Raw genomic sequence first — 21,169 nt, forward strand, 5'->3', positions numbered from 1 at the left:
TTTTCTAAGTATATTCAGTAAAGTTTGTAAAGAAAAGTAAATATTAATTTCTCTTACTAAAATTTCAAGAAGATTTATGTGAGTTGGAGATGTCATTTGAGAAAGGAGGCTGAGGTTCCAAACAAAAATGATGAATCGCCTACCCATAAATTTATTTTTCTTTATTTTCTCGTCATGTAGAATGATTGTATATATGGCAGGGAAATAACATTATAAATACTCAATAGTACCATGTAATGTATAAGATTGTCAGATAAGTGTTACTGCTCTCGTGTCCATATTAAAACTAGACATTGCCAGACTGTGCTTCAGTTTATTCAAATAAGACACGTTGATGAACATATAGGGAAGTGCACACTATTATACACGCTGCTTGTAGGAGTATAAACTAGCATAACTTTTCAGGTAACTTTAGAGAAATATTTTGAACACCTTAAAAAGATGTATTCTTAAATATTTTGCTTTTAGGAATTAATACTAAGGAAATAGGGACAGACATAGAGATACGTGTACATAGGTGATCACCATAGAAGCATCTTCCCTTTCTCTTTTCTTCTGTCTTCCTTTCTTTCCCTCTCTCCCAAGTTTTTATTGGGGGTGAATTTTGAGTCATACTACAGAAGATAGAACAGTAAAACACCCAACACCAGACTTGACCAACTCATGCCCAATCCTGCTCTTCTCACCTCCTTTAGCGTTCTCCCACACTTATTTTTTTAAAGTAAATCCAAGGCATGTTATTTCACTTGTAATTACTAGAATATGTAACTCTAAGAAATCAGGAATCTTAATAAAATACCAAAAGGTATCACCATATTATACCAAACTATTAACATTAACAATGATTCTTTAATATCATCATCCAAATGGTTTCTTTGAATCAGAGTGCACATAAAGTATATTCATTGCAATTGGTTGGTATATCTTTTAAGCCTTTTTGCATTTAAAGCTTCTTTTCCATTTCATTTTCCCCCCCACAGTTTTTCCTGCCCTATTTTTTTTTACCCCCTGAAAAAACAGGATTGGTAGTCCTATAATTTCCCGGTCTGTATTTTGCAGATTGCATCTCCATGGTATAGTTTAACATGTTCTTCTGTTCTTTGTATTTACTGCAAGCTGACACTGGAGTCTCTGGGCTTAATCAGATTCTGGATTAATTTTTCTTTTTTTTCCTGCACGATTGCTTTATAGATTGTGTTATGTTCTTATATCAGGTGGCACATAAAGTTTGCTTTTCTTTCCTTTTTTTGTGATGTTGATAGTTATTGATGCTCAATGCCTACATCTATTGATTTATTTGGGATTACAAAATAGAGATATTTTAATTCTATTATTCCTTTTTCATTTGTTAGAATCATCTGTGCGGAGAAACTTCCCTAGATCTATTATTAAATTACTCAGTGGTTTAAGTTGCGACACTATTCCTAATAAGACAAAATTGTAAACAATCAATATCCAACAGTGATATGGTTAAATTATGGTTAAAATAAATTATTATTATTATTCTATATACTTATTTTAAATTTTTTTTTTCAACGTTTTTTATTTATTTTTGGGACAGAGAGAGACAGAGCATGAACGGGGGAGGGGCAGAGAGAGAGGGAGACACAGAATCGGAAACAGGCTCCAGGCTCCGAGCCATCAGCCCAGAGCCTGACGCGGGGCTCGAACTCACGGACCGCGAGATCGTGACCTGGCTGAAGTCGGACGCTTAACCGACTGCGCCACCCAGGCGCCCCTCTATATACTTATTTTAAATCATGTTTCAGAAGAATACCTACTAGGGACACCTAGGTGGCTCAGTTGGTTAAGTGTCCAACTTCGGCTCAGGTCATGATTTCACTGTTTGTGAGTTCGAGCCCCACATTGGACTCTGTGCTGACAGCTCAGAGCCTGGACCATGCTTCAGATTCTGTGTCTCCCTCTCTCTCTCTGCCCCTCCCCCACTCGCACTCTGTCAATTTGTCTCAAAAATAAACATTAAAAATTTTTAAAAATAAAGAATACCTAATAATATGAAAAATTTTGCTATGTTTATAAAGTTTGCTAAATTTATAAAGCAGTTTATAAAATAGTAGTGTAATGTGTTCTTAGATTTTTTTTTTCCAAGTTTTTTCATATAAGGAGAAAAAATACTGGGAAAAAAAGACCAAATATTTAAATTGTAGTTATCTCTCAGTAGTAGAAGTAGGATTCTTTACATTTTCATTATTATACTTGTCTGTATTTTTCAACTTTTCCACAAAAGTCATTTACTTGTTTTATACTTTTTTTTTTCCCTTACCATTTGTTCAAGTGAGCAAAGCATGATCTTGAAGCTGGATCTTCTCTAGTGGACTATCTTGTCCCATCTTTTAATCCACAAATTAACCTGTAGAAGAGTTGTAATTGCAGAGTTACAAATAGATCACCGCGATCTAAATTAAGTGGTATCTCCTCTAATAGCTTTTTGTGATAGGTAGGTTTCTTACTATCTTTGTACATCCAGATGCTTCGCACAGGGACTGGCACAGAGTAGTATCAGTAAACATGTTCAATTGAACAGGAGCTAGGATAAGCTGACCTTACAGTCATTGCTGGACGTAACATGTTAATTGTTCACATCTAGTTCTTTGATGCTCCCTTACCCTGCATAAGTTACCTTAAGTGAAATATTTCCACTTCTGCTTTATAGGGCTAATAATCTCTGGTTTGGAATCTGAAGACTTTACATAGGGTAGAGTATTTTAAACCTCCTATGTTGTCTCTTGAATAATGATCAGTCGCTCTGGATTAGCATGTCACTGACCTATTATCACTTTATTATATACGGTCTCTAGATTGCACCAATCTTCCACGTTTTGTTTTTTTTAACTTGTTCTAAATTATTTTAATTTTTAGTTTTCCAGGGGGGAAACTATTGTCTATATGGTTCATTTTGAAGCAGAGTCATCTCTAGTTTCTTGCACATTATTATTTTGTCTTTCCATGAAGACACCAATTGTTATGCTACTTAGGATTTTTTTCTTTAATATTTAGCACCGTGCTATTCTGATGATAGATGCTCAATAAATAGTTGTTAAATTAGTTAGAGTGTTGCTGTTGAATTATTACTAAAAAGATTAACATTGTCATGGTCAGTAATTTTTGGATGGAAGAGGTAAAAAAAATAGTCTTTTACTGCATTGTCTTCACTGAGTTGCTACTAAGTTAAAATTTACTGTGGGATTGGAAATTAAAAATTCTTTGAAATCCTGATTCATTAAAAAGTATTTACTGAGTGCCTAATATGTGGTAGGTATTGTTCTAGATGCTAGAGATGTAACAGTGAACAGAACAAATTCCTGCCTTAGAGAAACTTTACATTCTTGGGCATCTGCATACGCAACTGGCTGCCATATGCATTCTATGATAATGTAACATGATTTCCGAGGAGCTATCAGCAACATCTAAAATAAAAATTGTTTATCAGAGGGGCACCTGGCTGGCTTAGTCAATAGAGCATGCAGTTCTTGATCTCGGGGGGTGGGTAGTGAGTTCAAGCCCCACATTGGGCATAAAGCTTAGTTTAAAAGCAAAAGATTAAAAAATGTATATCTGATTGATCTCGAGTAAACCATTCATTAGCTTTTGTATGGTTTCATTGCAGGTTTTGCAAAATCTTGATAGTGAGAAGAAAGGAAAAGCATTTATTGAACATTCACAGTATGCCAAGTATTCTATTAAGAATTTCTACATACCTTATTCTCATTTCACTCTTTCAGTAGGCCTGAGAGGCAGATATTATTTCTGTTTTTATCAATGAAAACAAGAGAGGCTCAGAGATGTTAAGGAGGTTGCCGAGGATCATATAATCGATGAGTGGCAAACTTTATTCAAACGTAAGTTCTTATTCCAAAATGATTCTTCCATAAGCATTGCTGTGGAGAATATACCACAGATTTTTAGTTGTTTAGTTGAAGTTCTCAGAATGATGTATTTGCAAATATAATAGATATGATAGGGTTTCCTCAGGTGAGCTTTATTCACTGGGCTGTATTTCATATAGCAGCAGATCCATAAGGAGTCAAAGGATAATGTGGGAGTCCGTTTGTTAGGCAAAAGGTCATGTTAATGTTTCAAAGTGACTCGAGGTGCTATGTCACAATACTTAACGTGCACATTTTAAAATGGCACACATAAAGAACCAAGAGTAGGTGTTTTTCCAGTTCATCATGACCATGTTTCAGTGGTTTGAAGGTGTTCATTTCCTCCTCGCATTTTAACATTTTTGAGATTAGGATGCCTCTAACGATTGATGTCATATCATGCTGTAATTGGCAAAAAAAATTTTTTTTACATACAATAGCACATAAATTCATGAGGTGCCTTATGATTCAAACAATGGTGCCTTAGATTTGATGAAATGTAGGTATTTCTATTTTGGCAACACCCTAAGTGCGTATATGCATTGTGTTTCCAAAGACTCCATCAACTCTATATGAATTGCCAGATTCTTAATTTGTGTTTTTAATGGTTCAAATGTGTTAGATAAATGCTTACACTTAAGATCACCTTTGCAACTTTTAAGTGTTTACTTACTCTTCAGCATAGCTATGTTTGGATGTTTTTGGAACATCTATTCATATGCCAGCAAACTATAGGTATTATTAGATTATAGTGTATTTTGAAGAATTACATATTATATGTATATAATATATAATGATTCAAAGGAAACATCAGGCTTTTCAAGTTATTAACTCACTTTTTTGGTCTTTAAATATATATTTAGATGAGTTACTGTGATTTTTAAGATTTCAGTCTTTTTTTTGGTATATAATTAACACCAAAAGCAGGCAACCTACTAGAAATTAATGCAGAATTGTAACTTAAAATTTATTGACAGAAATAAAGTGAAAATGCCTAGTATTTTGAGTTTTGTTTCTTTATCTATGTCCATGAGAGTCTGCTGAATTTTCTGAATGGTGGGAGATTTGGCACAATTTTGAACATATGTATCTTTGATTTCCACATGTTCTAAGTGATGTCAAAAGTAGTTTTTGCATTGGCAGCCTGAAGGTAGACTGTGGCATTTAGCATTTAGTATCTAGGTACACAGAAAGTTCAGACTCAAGGTTGAGCAAAATGCTGAATTGTGCTTTTTTGACATCGTTTGCCTTTTGAAAATATAGTAATGATGATATTGTGTATGTTGTCTCTCATAGTGTTTCTTACATATTTTACAAATATCCCAACCACAGAAAACATTGCTATTTTCATGTAGTAGTATTTAGGTCAAGCAGTATGTGGTTCTATAAGAATTCATTGACATTATGAAAATTACAAATTTTAAAAATTCAATAAAAATCAGGTTAGTACTATACTGGAAAATTATAATCCCTCCCCCCCCAAGATCTTCCTGAAAAATTATAATTTATAATGCTTATCTTGTTTTTTTGCAGAAGTATAAGTAAGCACATGAATTAAGTTTATAAGCCTTATAAAAACTAAAGATAAAACTGTTTGAGAAAATCAACATTTTAAATCATGCTAAGTCTGTTCCTAGTTTTACTCATCCTCTTGCAGAGCATTGACAAAAATATGAAATTGATTTGGTTGAAGGGTGTTAAAGAGCCGACAGCCAAATGTCACAAACAATGAATGGCTGCAGTGTTGAAAAAATCAATAGGGAGGTTAAGCTGGTCTTGTGAAAGACTTGGCAGACTGCTCTGTTCCAGGAAGATATCTGTCTTCTGGCCTTGGTTGCATGATCAAAAGGAAAACTTCATAGGTTTAATGAAGGGAGATACTGTAAAACTGACAACAGAAATATAGACACTGTGGTAAACTGTAGTGCACATCAGTGAGTGGTGCTATTAGATACATTTTTCAGCCTGAAAAAATATTTATAGGTAGAGATGTCAAAAATATTAACATTCTTTTACTTTTTCATTGATTCCTCCATTAGCTAATAAATTTGCCTGAAGTAAACAAAGGTTTGCATTTGGCTAAGTGTACAGTAAGATAATACATGTAAAGGATATGATAATTACTGTATTAATTAGTAAACAGATTTTCCAAATCCATTCGTTACAACATCTAAAATCTGAATCAAAATAGATTGTCGTCATTCTCAGATTATATTTCTAAGGTATGAAGAAAAGATTAAGAGCCTAGCTAAAAAAGATAGCCATTGACTTGTCAATGAGAATAGAAGGTCTGTCATTGAAAACCAAGGTAGGATTTATGATTCATTAGTCCACCCCACAGGCCATTAGAAGATATTTTATAGAAGTATCCTCCTTTATACTTTTATTGATAAACAGTATGTTGGCCTAAAAAATACTTCACTGTGATTGTTTTGGTCAGTGCTATATATTATGAAGCCTGACATTTTAACACATAACAAATAAGATTAAGATCATGTGTCTTTGCAGTTTACTGTAGTTCATTGTTTATCAGCTTTATACCAAGTGATATTTTGTGTCTGTGTTACTTTTTCACCTGAATTTCTGGAGAACTCTTATTAGCCTCTGAAATTCATTATTTCTTGGGTGCTCACTTTGCATCTGTCATTATGCTAGGTTCTAATGTCCTTAATTAAAAGCATTTGTTTTATAAATTTAGAGATTTACAAAAATTTTTGACTTTTTTTAATAGGCAGTTCCATTGTATTTTATTAGCTATCATTAGATGCGGCAGTTTCTTTGTGTAAGTCTGTGAGTGGCTTTAAGAAAAAGAAATCATTGGTTTAAAATTCCCAAATGTGGTATTCACTTTAGAGAAGATGATATAACCTGTTTAAAAACAAATAAATAAAAAGAGAAGAAAAAAGGAAGAGATGTCTGGCAGATTTTCTGCAAGTGGACGCTGTAATAAAAATGCCCCCTACTTTGTCGGGATGGTATTTGGAGGGCTGCTGCCATATGTTACTTTCCTTTTTAGCTGGGATTATGCCATCATTATTGCTGATAAAAGCTGTTTACTGCCTTGGCAAAGGAATGATGCTTGGAGCAGTTTTGGAAACCGCCATTCAGTTTACAAAAAAGTTCATTTAGTGCCAGATGCTAGAATCCTAGGTCTTTGTTATCTTTTCCCATTATTAGATCCATCCATTGTTATTTCTTTTTTCCCTTTTATAATAGGATGTTGTCTCTCACTACCTGTTTTAATTCAAGCTGTTAATGTGGGAGGTTATCTAAATTAGTACATTCTCTGTATTATAACTGATCAGTACTAAATACAGGCAATTTGGCTTTCAGAATCATTGACTAGATTTGGAATAAGCACTGTAGTGTGAATGAGATTCCGGTTCCTAAACACTGAATGTGTTACTTTTTTAGTACCATTGCACATCAAAGGGAGGTGGGTTCAGTCTTTGAAAAACTATTGGCTGATATGCAGTCTCCCGAAGCGCTGAAGGTGGGTGTTGTTTCAGGTCAGTTTCTCACATTGTTTTTATGCTGTCCTGAAACATGTTACATAAAGTGAAACAAAATTTGATTTTTTTCCAGGAAATGTTACGTTCATAGTTGTTATAACTTTTTATGAGAGTATTTCCAAAAGGAAATTTTTCTGAAAATTTTTCAGAAACTTTTTTCTGAATTTTTCTGAAAATTTTTTCAGAAATTTTTTCAGTTGTTTTTCTGAAATTTTTCCTCTGTTTCTAAACACTGTATGTGATAGTGATTGCATGCTCAGATTACCTGCCTCAGGAATTTGTAAATGCTAATAACAAACTCTGTTTTGTTTTGTTTTTGTTAATTAGCATATAATACCATCTGCACAGACTTACTACTCTAGGTTAGTATAAGGCAAGACGATTGTTTGCTTTTAATGTTTTTTTGTCAACATTTTGTTAAGAGATGTGTATCCTTCAGTGTCTAAGTAAATTCTCTTTTTTTCTCAATTTGCAGCATTGTCTGGTTGAGTTAATGTGTATAGTGTGTGACTTACTGGCCCACCTTGAGGTCACATCATTGACCTTGGATGTGTTGGTATTGTGCTTCACCATCTTTTTCCATCCATCAGAATTTAAATTACACTTGTGACTTGAATTTAGAATTTCTTTAAGTGTAAAGAGTGACTCTTATAAATAATGTTGACACATTAGGATCTTACTGATTTATCTCAAAATATAGCCCATAGTTCTTAACGCTATGTCCCTAAGTATACTTTTACTCTAATGTTATCTTTTTTGTAGGAACTGTCACCAGGAAGACAAGGTCCAAAACAGTGTAAATGCTGCAATTTTGTGTAGTCATTTTTACAAAAACAGGGTTAGCCATCTGCTAGGAAACTATACATACTTAGAACACACTGAAATACACCCAGACCTGGACGCCATAAAGGGCCCTGATAATTCAAACTTTTGGATGACTTTAGGTGGAAAGAGAAAGGAAAAACAATCTTCAAAATTATCCAAGTACAAAGTTTAATAATACAAAATTTCAATGTCAGATTGAAGTTGAAAAATTATAATCATCTGAGTAAAAGGGCTAAGGATCCCCATTAAAAGTTGTTATCATTTATGTTTATGTTGACCTTTCTTTTTCAGAATTTTTTTCATGGTTGTGAATGAATGTTTATCACTTGCTAGCTTCTTGAATTATGTATAAGTTATCACAAAAAACAAGTATTAAGGGGCTCCTGGGTGGCTCAGTCGGTTAAGTGTCCAACTTCAGGTCAGGCCATGATCTCATGGCCATGGGATTAAGACCCGGTTCAAGCTCTGTGCTGCCAGCTCAGAGCCGGAGTCTGCTTCAGATTCTGTGTGTGTGTCTCTCTCTCTTTCTCTGCTCCTCCCTTGCTCACACTCTGTCTCTCTCAAAAATAAATAAACGTTTTTTAAAAAGTATTTAAATAATACCCAGATAAAGAATTTTCAGACCATATTTTATTATTTTTTAAAATATACTTTATTGTCAAAGTGGTTTCCATACAACACCCAGTGCTCATCCCAACAAGTGCCCTCCTCCCTGCCCATCACCCACTTTCCCCTCTCCCCCAACTACCTTAGTTTGTTCTCAGTCCTTAAGATTCAGACCATATTTTAGAAAGTAGATACTTTAATGCCCAATATTAGTTAATAAATGAGCATTAATGTGAAAAACTGTGCATTATTTCAACAAGGAACATTAATTGGCTCCGATAGACTAGCCATGCACACGTACATGACACTGATCGGAATCTTTGGAGAGTACCATGCCCTGTATCAAGATAGATCTATCATTTGAGTCATGGATTTATTTTTAATTTAAAAAAATTTCCAATGATCCTAAATAATTGTCTTTAAACTTGTATTTGCAAAATTGTTACTGAAAATACCACGAATTGTAGGAATTAACATTAACATTAAAACACCATCCCTGGTGATTTAAATACACTTTTATAATTGTCATTGAATGAATATGTTTGATGCATCTTAGATAACTTTAGTTGTCTCAGATTTTTCAGAGAGACTAAAAAGTTACTACTTTCTTTTCCCATTTATATGTTCATTTGTACTTAAACATTGTCTTTTAGGACAATTGACAGCTAGATTGAGTTTAAAGAGCTTTTGTTCTGATATCACATTGCCTTGGGTTACAACCACCCCTCCTTTTATTTTTTTATTACAGTTATGACTTTGAACTAATTATTGAACTTTTTTGAAAGTTAGTTTTCTCATTATAAAAAATGTAGTAATATCTAATTTGTTTGTCAGGGTATTATGAAAAGAGCCTGTGAAAAAGTTGGTATTTGGTAAACTGTAGATATTTTTATTACCAGTGAGCTAGACTGTATCAAACATGGAGTGACCAAGTTAAATTAAGACAGCTTAATTTTCTCTTTCTGGCATATCTTCATGGAATTCTCTGGACATGAATTCTGTATCTTTTATTGGTTGAATAACTTAAAGCCATTCTATATTATTTGTAAGGTCAAACAAAGTCACCAGCAAAACTGCCACAAAACCAGGCAGAAGGGAATCAGAACTTACGTGTCGTTTTTAGTTAGGAATCAGTCCAAGAAGGCATAACTTTAGTATATCTGATTTCACATAGAGCTTGTGATATTTTCATTAGCACATCTTTGCAGACCATGTTTTCCAGTTTCTTTATGCCAATAATTTAATTTATATAAATCATATAACATATAGGGGCACCTGGGTGGCTCAGGTGGTTAAACGTCTGACTCTTGATTTCAGCTCAGGTCATGATTTCACGGTTTATGGGATCAAGCCCTGCATCGGATTCCGCTGACAGCACAGAGCCTGCTTGGGATTCTCTCCTCTCTCTCTCTGTCTCTCTCTCTCTCTTCCCCTCCCCTGTGCATGCTTGATCTCTTTCTCTCAAAATATATAAATAAACTTTCAAAAAAGAACGTCCTAAAGTCTAACAACATATTTACAAAATTTATAGAGCACTTTAACGTATTCCTAGAAATGACTTCTAATATTATAAATATATTATTAATGTTTCCATTATTATATGCTTTACTAGCATTATTCTAATTAATGTTGATTTGCTTTCATTTTGAAGTTCAAGGCTTTTTCCTTTTTAAAAAATTCCTTCAAATGATAATTGATTATCTGTTCATCACATTATAGATATCATCTTGACAGTCTATCAAAATTGCTTTTACTAGGGCACAAGTGTTACTTTTGATTAACTGTGTGTGTGTGTTTTGTTGTTGTTTGGTTTTTGTTTTTGCTTTTATTGTAATTCTGTGGGGAGAATATGACTTTTTTCCTGTTTAGATAGATGCATCTAGAACCAAATGAGGGCAGTAAAGTCTAATAGAAAGCTTTACAAATGAAAGTTTTGTTTCTGTTTGTGCAATACCTTGTTCCCCCTTCATGTATCCTGGGAAATCATACTGATCAATAGTTCCCATTTCAGTACAACTGCAGCAAGCATTACAACTGTATAAAATTTACAACATTGTCTGCTGTAAATTTTAATTGGAAAAACCTTATAGCTTTGCTCTCCATCTTTGGAGGTTTAAATCTATATGATTTTTTTTTAAGTAAAAAAAAATTTACAACATAATATCATGTCATACAATTTTTATGGACATGTAATATAAATAGGACCAAAACCCTAGCCTTATTGGAAAAAAATAACTATAAAAATGTATTTTAACACTTAATGCATTCAACATCTTTGCTATAGAAACAATAGACTTGGTAAAGTAATTTAATGAGTGTTGTAAATAATTATGAACCATATCAGGCAAGGAATATTAACAGATAAATGTATTAATAAAAGATATATTTTGTGGTTTCTCTGTCTCCCATGTGAGGCCTCTTTCCGAATCAATGTGAAATACTCTATCTAGAGCTAGTGTGCTGAACTAGAAGAGGGTAAGAAAAATGTTGCTTTCTGCACAGCTTTATTTCTGTCACAGGTCAGGCTCAGAATGCTGTGTGATACAGTTATTGACTCTAATCTGGGCATAAACACAAGTCCTCAAGCACCAGTCCAATTAATAATTTGCATAATTAACACGCATATTAAATAGGGACTGGCCTTGCATCTGTATTTGCAGTGATCGGGGTAATGAGGGCTAACGGAGCGGCGCCTCGGGCCTGTGTTAGCAGACGTGTGGCAGTAGTAATTTTTGCTTGGATTGACAACTGCTAGACAAGCGGTCCCAGCATAAAGCTAAACCCCGTTTGGCAGTATTAATCGTTGACAAACTGCTCTTAAAGCTGTAACATTGTTTCTGTCAGTTGTTTGGTTTGATGTCACTGTTAGACATAATAAATCAATAGTGTCAGAATTTGGTAATGTTTATAGCTAGCAAGGTTTATTATTTCATATGACTGTCATGTACAAATAGTGGTTATCATGGCTGCCTCTAAATTATCAAAGACAGAATATTGCTTTGAATATACTTCTGTAATTCTCGTTGCAGTGAATTCTTTGCCATCTGGAAATGCTTTTGGTTGGTATGCCTGCCCAATTTCAGTGTAATATTCGTTCCTTCGTGCAGTATGGTCTGTGATTTTAAAAAGAGAATACAATTTAATTTCTTGAAAGTCAATTATGGTTTTAAATTAGGAAGATATTCCTAGCTTCCTCAGCTTCACCCCCATTCAAAACTTGATGATAGTGAACATGTATGACAGAGTGCAAGGGCACCGAAATTCCTCAGAGTAGGATTTGGGTTTCAGAGGACTTCAGATATAGGTAGAAAGGAGATATTACAGACAGTATTTATAAAGAGAGTCAGCTCTTCAGAGATAACAGGTAACATTCCTTTTCTCTCCACCCTTCCCACAGATCATCTCTCCAGAAGTTGTAACATTTGTGTTATGCTTTCTCACACCCGATACCACTTATAGAATATTTTAAGATTGTTTTCTTCATTCAGATTTCAAAAACGTTTCCTTAAAAATTATATAAACGTGTGCTGTTATCTTTACTGTCATTTCCTTAAAACAGTCCTGTTGGTGGTACTCTTGGTGGAGTAGAATTTTATGTGTGAAACTGCTAGCTAATGTACACGTGTTTATCATGTAGCTGTAACATGTTAATGATAAACTATAGTAAAATATTAAAGGCTGTTTCTAGTGACTTGGACTGAATTTCTGTATCTCTCTGTAGCATTTTGATTTTTCAACTAAAAATGTATGTAAATACATTATGAGCAAATTAAGGGATTTTATGATCTGCCAAGATATTTTCTTTGGCAAACAAATAGGCACTTTTAAATTATGAGCATAAAAGGTATATCAGTTCAGAAAAGGTGGAGGGATGCCTGGGTGGCTCAGTCAGTTAAGTGTTTGACTCTTGATTTCGGCTCACAGTTTGTGAGATCGAACCCTGTGTAGGGTTCTGTGCTCACAGCGCAGAGCCTGCTTGGAATTCTCTCTCCCTCACCCTCTGCTCTTCTCCCACTCGCATGCGTGTGTACATGTGCTGAAGTACTCTCTCAAAATAAATAAACATTTAAAAAAACGTGGAGTTATTTGGAGTGGGGCTGACCTTCTTTGCTGTAGAAATGTTCCCACTTAAAAAAGGGAACATGCATATATTATTTCAGGAAATTTTTAGTCCATGGGCAAATTAATATTAAGTTCTGAGTATTATACAAGCTTTTAGTAAGCATTCAATTAAAAACATGGCTATCCATTGTACCTCTCATTTACCCATGATACCATTTAAGCTACAATTTCAAAGCTTACTGCCCATCTTTTGTATGCTGACACATGGGCATATTTTATATATGTTAGCATAATGCTACAAGGAAACTGTCTCTGAACAGTAGCAGGGGGTTTTCAGGATATGAAAGTAATATGACAATTTTTTTTTTTTTAAATCAGTGCACTTAAATGAATGGAGTTATAAGTCAAACTTATTTCTAGAAAGTAAATGCATATTCTATTTTGGGAAGCCCTACTTTTGATTTTGGCCATCCTGCTGAATATCTTTAATGGTGCCAAATAGAAATTGATAGTTAGAGATGACTGTAACTCAAATGAGGTTTGTGACCATTCCTTCTGCCTATCAAGAAGTCTAAGGCGGGGCACCTGGGTGGCTCAGTCAGTTAAGTATCTGACTTTAGCTCAGGTCATGATCTCGCCATTCAGAGTCCGAACCCTGTGTCGGACTCTGTGCTAACAACTTGGAGCCTGGAGCCTGCTTCAGATGTTGTGTCTCCCTCTCTCTCTGCCCCTCCTCTCTTCATGCTCTGTCTCTGTCTCTCAAAAATAGACATTAAAAAAGAAAAAAAAAAGAAGTCTAAGGCTTTGCATGTTTGCAGTCAGAGGTCAAGTAACCCATGGGAGGTGATGGGGAGTAGTAGAGAGAGAGCAATGGTAGTTGGGGATAGGCCAAGGTTACAGAGATGGTACAATGAGGCAGAATGATTAGATTCTTTTTCATTTTTTAGGTCTCAGTTTAAATGTCACCTCTTTGGAGAGACTTTTTTCAACCACTCTTGCTAAAAATAGATCTTCTCTGTTATTCTACGACTCCCTCCTTCATAGAATTTACCACAATTCTAATTTTTTTTTCTTTTACTCCGTGGCCCCTGAAAATAGGGAGCATATCTGCTTTGCCATTATACTCTTCAGAGGGAAAGGTAATGAAGAACATGTCTACTGTAAGACCTCAGAAGGGTAAGATAGGGAATTTGAAGAAGGGACTTAATATTTCTTTAACATGAGCTTTGTGCTTACGTTTGGTAGTACATATACTCTTATCTCCTTAGAATAATCTTTTTAAAAAATATTTTAATGTTTATTTTTGAGAGACAGAGTATGAGCAGGGGAGGGACAGAGAGAGAGGGAGACACAGAATTCGAAGCAGGGTCCAGGCTCTAAGCTGTCAGCACAGAGCCCAATGCTGGGCTTGAACTCACGAACCGTGAGATCATGACCTGAGCTGAAGTCAGATGCTTAACTGACTGAGCCACCCAGGCGCCCCTCTCCTTAGAATAATCTTATCAGGTAGTTATTAATATTTCCATTTTGTAGATGAATAAATGGAAGCTCAGAAAAGCAAAGTGACCTGCTAGAGATCGCACAAGTAGTAAGTGGCTGAGCTGCGATTTGAACCATATTTTTGTAATTCCATCCCACAGGATACCACATTACCCAGCCTTGTGCAATGTGTTGTTGTGGTCATTATCAAAGGCAATCAACACACTTGTAATGGAACGTCTAAGCAGGATTGGGTATTCAGTTACGAGTACATGGCACACATTTATAGTGAGCCCTGACTTCAAAGTTCTGCTATTGCTTCTAGCCTTATTTTCTAGAATAAGCATAGGGACGATGAACATGTGTGTTGTATCAGCAAAGATAAGCTTGGTGAGCCTTTCTTAACTAAGGTTGGCCTGTTGTCATTCCTGTGCTAGAATGGTACTAACTATGTACCATTCTTGGGGGAATTGTAGTCAGCTAATTTTCTGTGAGGCTTAATTCTCTGTGGAACCCCAGCTGAGAAAGGCTGTTAGGTTATAACACTGAAAAAAACAGCCTCCAAATCTTTATAGCTTCAAGACAACAAACTATATCCATTGTATGTCTGTGGGTGGCTGAGTTAGGAAAAGCCATCTAGTCTTTCCTACTGTGTCTTTTTTTACTACTCAACATGGCTTCACTTCTGTGTGGGTTTTCCCCCCACCAAGCAATTCTCTGCAACACCAGCTGGGTGTCCTACAATTTAACTCAATTTTGACACTATCCACCTTTACATCCCACAAGTTAGATCCTGCAAGAATGCTCCCACCCCATTTCAGATGCCAATTCCAAGTCCAGATTGTCTCCTGTGCTTCTAGACTGATCAACTATAAATCAGAGGTTCCCATGACCCCCTCCTTGAGTTCAGTTCCTCTGCTAGAACTACTCACAGAACTCTGGAAAACAGTTACTTATGTTTACCAGTTTATTAAAGGTATGATAAGGGTGACAGATGGTCAGGTTAAGAGATACATAGGGTGAGGTCTGGGAGGTTCCTGAGTGTAAGAACTTCTCTGTCTTTGTGGAATTGAGGTATATCATCCTCCTGGTATGTGAATGTGTTCAACAATCTGAAAGCTCTCTGAACCCCAGATTTTAGGGATTTTTATAACATAGGATGATAAATCATTAATTCCATTTCCTGTCCATCTCCTCTCTCTGGGGAAGTGGAGTGGTGGAGGGGCAGAGCTGAAAATTCTAAGCTTCTAATTATGGCTTGCTCTTTTTGTGACGAGCACCAATCCAGAAGCCCATCTAGAGTCACATCATTAGAACAAAAGATGCTTCTATCGTTTATGAATTTATAAGGGTTTCCGAAGCCCTGTATCAGGGACCACAATCAAGAGCCAAATATTAGAATAATAGATGCACCTAGTGCTTTTGTCACTTAGGAAAATATAAGGTTTTTAGGAACTCTATGCCAAGAACTGGGTGCAGATACTAATATATATATTTCTAATTAGTTCACAGTATTTCTATTGTAGTCACATAGCACCTAGGCTAACAGTGCAGCCACCATCTCTCAGACATTGTCATTTGTCTTCCCAGAAGGAAAGCAGTTTTGGGGATGTTGTCCTGCCAGCAACTTAAGGTAGTTCAGAAGTAACAGTTGTTCATAACTCTTGCTTACAAAGTTTTGGCCGCAGTCACATAGCTGACCACAAGGGGCCAGGGAGTGCAATCTTAGCATGTGCCTGGAGGGAGAGGAGACCTGGATGTCAGTGAGCACTACTAATGACATTCACAATTAGCCACAGTAGGAACTAAAGAATTCTAGGTAGCCAGTGAGAGTATTGCTACTGTGATTAAATCTGGATAGTTTGAAAGTCCGGTGGCTAATCAAGTGTGTTTGTGCACTGGGAAAATTAGGAAGAAAGGTTCCAGGAAAGAAAAATGACTGTTAAAATGGTCTGCGGAGTACATTTAAAGATGCTCAGCTTCATTAGCCATCACAACAGCTCTTGTACAATTTCCTCTGTTCTCTTAATACTGAACTTTGCCCAGGTGTTTATTTTCTTTTCCTTTTTTACTAATCACACTCTTAAGAAAAATATTTTTTTTTCTAATTATATAAATGCGCCAGTAAGAACTTTTTAGTTCCGAAGTAGGTATTGTTGTTTGAACTCAAGAAGTCCTTATCTCCTTAAAGAAGCAAGTAACAATGAGGAACATGGATTATAAAACAGTAGAGAGTGTTGCAAAGTGGGTTCCATGGAACAAATGTTCTGAAAGATGGTGTGGAAGGTATTTTGGTAATCATTTATCAGTGCATATACTGTGGCTGTCTGACATGCCTTAGATTATAGAGGACACAGCTAGGAATGACGTGAGGCATCATTTGGTCTAAACTTTTTGCTTAGAAATGGGCAAATTGGATCTCAGAGTTAAGTGACTTGCCTGTGCTCAGGCAAGTTTTGTCTGTGCTCATAGCTAGTTTTGTCTTTCACTTTTGCCATTTGTACATGCATGACAATGATACTAACATTTATTGTGCTGGCACTGTTCTGAGTACTTATTATGTACACATCCATTTAAATTGGCTAACTTGTGGCCACACCAGCATCTGAACCCAGACCTTCTGGCTCTGGAACCTCTTCATGGTAAAAAATCCTTAGAATTGGTTGATTTCATCACTTCCATAAGGCCAGATGGCTCAAGGAAACTACCCAACTTCATTCTCTTAAAAAGAAGAGGTCATGTTTCCTGTTTCCTGGAGAGCGAGTCAGTAGCTATTACTGACATTTGAATATGCTCTTACATTAGGCCTAACCCATGTATCTTTATGAAAAGAAATTCAATAATCCAAGAGAAAATAATTGTATTTCTTAGGGAATTTCTCTAGTATCTTTATAACAGTATTTGTTCTAAATTATAGATTGTAGCCTTATCTGCAGTACTTCATTAGATAGATGAAAATATAAGCTTCTTTCCATAATAATTCCGGTTTAGTATGATTTATAAAATTATTATTAGTATGTTTAAATGGTAATCTGGATGTTTCTAGCTTCTCTAAATGAGCACGAACTCTATTCCGATAGCCCTTAAGGGACTTTCAGTAATAAGGAAGAACTGATCTGATTTTTTTTTTTTTTTGGCATAACATTTCTCTTTTCAAAAGATCCCAATGCACCTCATAAATGGGAGGATGGTGTCACCCATCTGGCGCACTAAACGCATTATGTCAGATGTACTATAAAATAGCTAAGGATTGGAACAGATAAAGATTACCTAGTCTTACCTATAGAAGAATGTGTGAAATTGTCATTAGCTGCTAGTCTGTTTCTATAAGTGGTTGGTGTGAGAAGACCTCTATGAATCATATAGTTAAATTAGGCTTAGGGCATATGTCAGGAAAATGTATGTTGTGTGTGTTACTTACCTGCCCACCAGCTTGCCTTCCTGTCCTGTTTTTTGTCTTCCAAAAAGAAAACAGTTTTACCTTTTTCTGATCACAAAATTGTCTTTGTTTATTGTTAAAATATCTTTTTAAATTTATTTCCTTATTTTTTATTAGATTTATTATTTTTAAAATTTTATTATTATTATTTTTTAATTTATATCCAAATTAGTTAGCATATAGTGCAACAATGATTTCAGGGGTAGATTCCTTAATGCCCCTTACCCATTTAGCCCATCCCCCCTCCCACAACCCCTCCAGTAACCCTCAGTTTGTTCTCCATATTTATGAGTCTCTTCTGGTTTGTCCCCCTCCCTGTTTTTATATTAGTTTTGTTTCCCTTCCCTTATGTTCATCTGTTTTGTCTCTTAAAGTCCTCATATAAGTGAAGTCATATGATTTTTGTCTTTCTCTGGCTGACTAATTTCACTTCGCATAATACCCTCCAGTTCCATCCACGTAGTTGCAAATGGCAAGATTTCATTCTTTTTGATTGCTGAGTAATACTCCATTGTATATATATATACCACATCTTCTTTATCCATTTATCCATCAATGGACATTTGGGCTCTTTCCATCCTTTGGCTATTGTTGATAATGCTGCTATAAACATGGGGGTGCATGTGTCCCTTCGAAACAGCACACCTGTATCCCTTGGATAAATGTCTAGTAGTGCAATTACTGGGTTGTAGGGTAGTTCTATTTTTAGTTTTTTGAGGAACCGCCATACTGTTTTCCAGAGTGGCTGCACCAGCTTGCATTCCCATATTGTTAAAATATTTAAACAACTCTGAAAAGTATAAAGAGAAAAGTAGCAGTGACTTAAATTCCCACTACTCAGAGATAATCACTCTTCCACATACTGGTAAACACTTACATGTATGTATTATTTTTCCAAAACGAGTTCATTATACTGTTGGATATCTGGCATCTTTTACTGAATAATACATTATGGCCATCTTTTCATGTTAGCAAGTGTAGCTCTACGTCATCCTATTTATGTGGCTACATAATATTCCATGATGCCTTTTCCACCAGTTTTATCATGTATTATACATGTGCTGTAATCACAAATATGTCTTTAATTACTTTATACTTTTTTGGAGGGCTTAATTTAAAATATAGCATTATCAGGTGCTTGTGTGGTTAAGCACCCAACACTTGAGTTGGGTTAAGCGCCCAACACTTGAGTTGGGTTCAGGTCATGATCTCATGGTTCATGGGGTTGAGTCCACATTGAGTTCTGTGCTGGCAGCATAGGGCCTGCTTGGGATTTTCTCTTTACTTCTCTGTCTGCTCTCTGCCCCTTACCCACCTGCATTCTCTCTCAAAAATAAAATAAACACAAAAAAAAATGGATGGTATTATCCTCAAATGGAAGTTAAATTCATTCATCTAATTATTATTTATTGAATGTTTACCATATGTTAATCACTGTTTGAGGAACTTAAAATATATCTGCTGCCCTTGTGGAATTTATATTCTAGTGAAAAAACAAGTAACGTTATATGACATGTTAAAATAGGTGAATAAAGACAACTCTGCCTAGATTGCAAGAGGAGACCAGAGAAGCAGTCATATTGGCTGTTTTATTAGAGGATGGGTAAAGTTGCCAGAGGCCTCTGTATGTGTCCAGGAAGGTGGAAGATGTATCGTTTTCAGCTTCTATATCTCGTTTCCAGTTAACAGGGTCATGCTTTGTTCTAAAAAGGCAGATATTGTTTGTAACTTTGCTATAATGCAATATATTTCTACTTTAAGAATTTTTAAAATTTCAGAAATGTCAACAGTTACTTCTCTTGAAAATATTTGTATTCGTGCTTCATAGTATTCAGTGCTATACTTTAGTGATTTCCATATGATACCAAAGTACTTAATTTGCTGACTTTATGATTGGGTTCCTAAGTCCTTTGTCTGACTTGAGTTTTCCTCATAATAATTCATCTATAAAGGGGTGAATTGATTTTTATGGCTATCTTAGGTAAACACAAGATAATACCCTCTACATGTAATTACAAAGAAGTTACAGTGGCAAATCTAAGATCTTGTGACATCCATTATAGAGATCTCATAATTTTCCTCAATGATCATTTTTTAAAATATCACCATGAAAGAATTTGAAAGCAAGCTCAAGAAATACAGTTTAATAGTCATACAAGTGACGAATTGTCATCCTAGATTGATGTCTGTGGGACCTTTCACCTGAGATGTGTCCTTGGTCCTACCCAAAGTAGTTTTTTTATTTTTATTTATTTATTTTTTTAATGTTTTGTTTTATTTTTGAGAGACAGAGACAGAGCATGAGTGGGGAAGAAGCAGAGAGAGAGGGAGACAAAGAATCTGAAGCAGGCTCCAGGCTCCGAGCCATCAGCACAGAGCCCGACGTGGGGCCCGAACCCACAAACCATGAGATCATGACCTGAACTGAAGTCGGACGCTTAACCAACTAAGCCACCCAGGCGCCCCCCAAAGTAGCTTTTTTAAAATATCAATTGTTTTGATAGAAAGTTAGAAGACATGGGTAATATTTTCAAGGTATGTGTTACTAGAGGAAATAGCTGTTCAATAATAAAACTAAGACTCCTAAACAAAACAAAATTTAATAACTTCTAATATTGGACCCAAATCAACTGTAATAATGATATTGATTGCCATATTGATGCCTCCTGTGTCCCAGGCACTGTGCCTAGCATCTTGTATGAACTTTCTTATTCAATTTTTGTAAGAACTCTATGAGATAGGTACTGTTATTATACCCGTTTTACAAAGACAACCAAACTGGAGATGTTACATTGATTTTATTAAATTTCTAATCTAAGGCCATACATTTACATTAAAAAAAAATAGATTGTGTTCATTTTCTGACCATATTGCAGATTGAGTGTAAGGAAAAACTTTGTCTGGTAGAGAACACTTAAAATGCTGGCTAGAAATAACTTTCTTTCCAAAGCATGATTGTGAGCTGGTAGTGAAGTAAGGAGACAGTGGCTAGAAAGAAGGATAGAGAATGAGTCCACAGATATAAGAACTGACATTTGTTCTGGCAGGAATAGAGAGGGTTGGAGGGTGAGGGAATGTCTGCCGATCTTGGTGACCTGGAATGTAGGTTTTCGAGGGCCAGATGCAGCTTAAGAAACAAAATCAGAGATCTTCACATGAAGCCAGAATTCTTAAAAGGTGAGTATTCTGCAAGTGAACTTGCTCTTGGGTCTAGATAGGACGGGCCTGAAAACTCGTAGCCATAACCTACATTCAACTGATTTGAGGATGGAATTCCCATTGCCTTCCTGTCTCAAAAAAATTCCAAGCTGAAAATTTAGTTTGAAGTGAGTTATTCGTGCTCCCAGGCATTTGTAAAA

The 21,169-nt window shown here is 35.5% G+C and overlaps 1 protein-coding gene and 1 long non-coding RNA gene across 5 annotated transcripts in view; one reads left to right on the forward strand and one right to left on the reverse strand.

Annotated features, from left to right (window-relative positions):
• The window catches only part of LOC132662939 (uncharacterized), a 21,040-nt gene extending 17,038 nt beyond the window's left edge, over window positions 1-4,002 (reverse strand). The window contains exons 1-2 of the long non-coding RNA XR_009602763.3: window positions 3,720-4,002; window positions 2,285-2,371 (exon numbers count right to left, since the gene is read on the reverse strand). This is a non-coding gene — a long non-coding RNA (uncharacterized LOC132662939). The remainder of the gene's footprint in view (window positions 1-2,284; window positions 2,372-3,719) is intronic.
• The window catches only part of PBX3 (PBX homeobox 3), a 220,004-nt gene that overhangs the window by 94,523 nt on the left and 104,312 nt on the right, over window positions 1-21,169 (forward strand). The window lies entirely within an intron of this gene.

Source organism: Panthera onca, chromosome D4, assembly GCF_046562875.1.
Source record: "Panthera onca isolate mPanOnc1 chromosome D4, mPanOnc1 haplotype 2, whole genome shotgun sequence".
Classification (NCBI taxonomy): Eukaryota; Metazoa; Chordata; class Mammalia; order Carnivora; family Felidae; genus Panthera; species Panthera onca.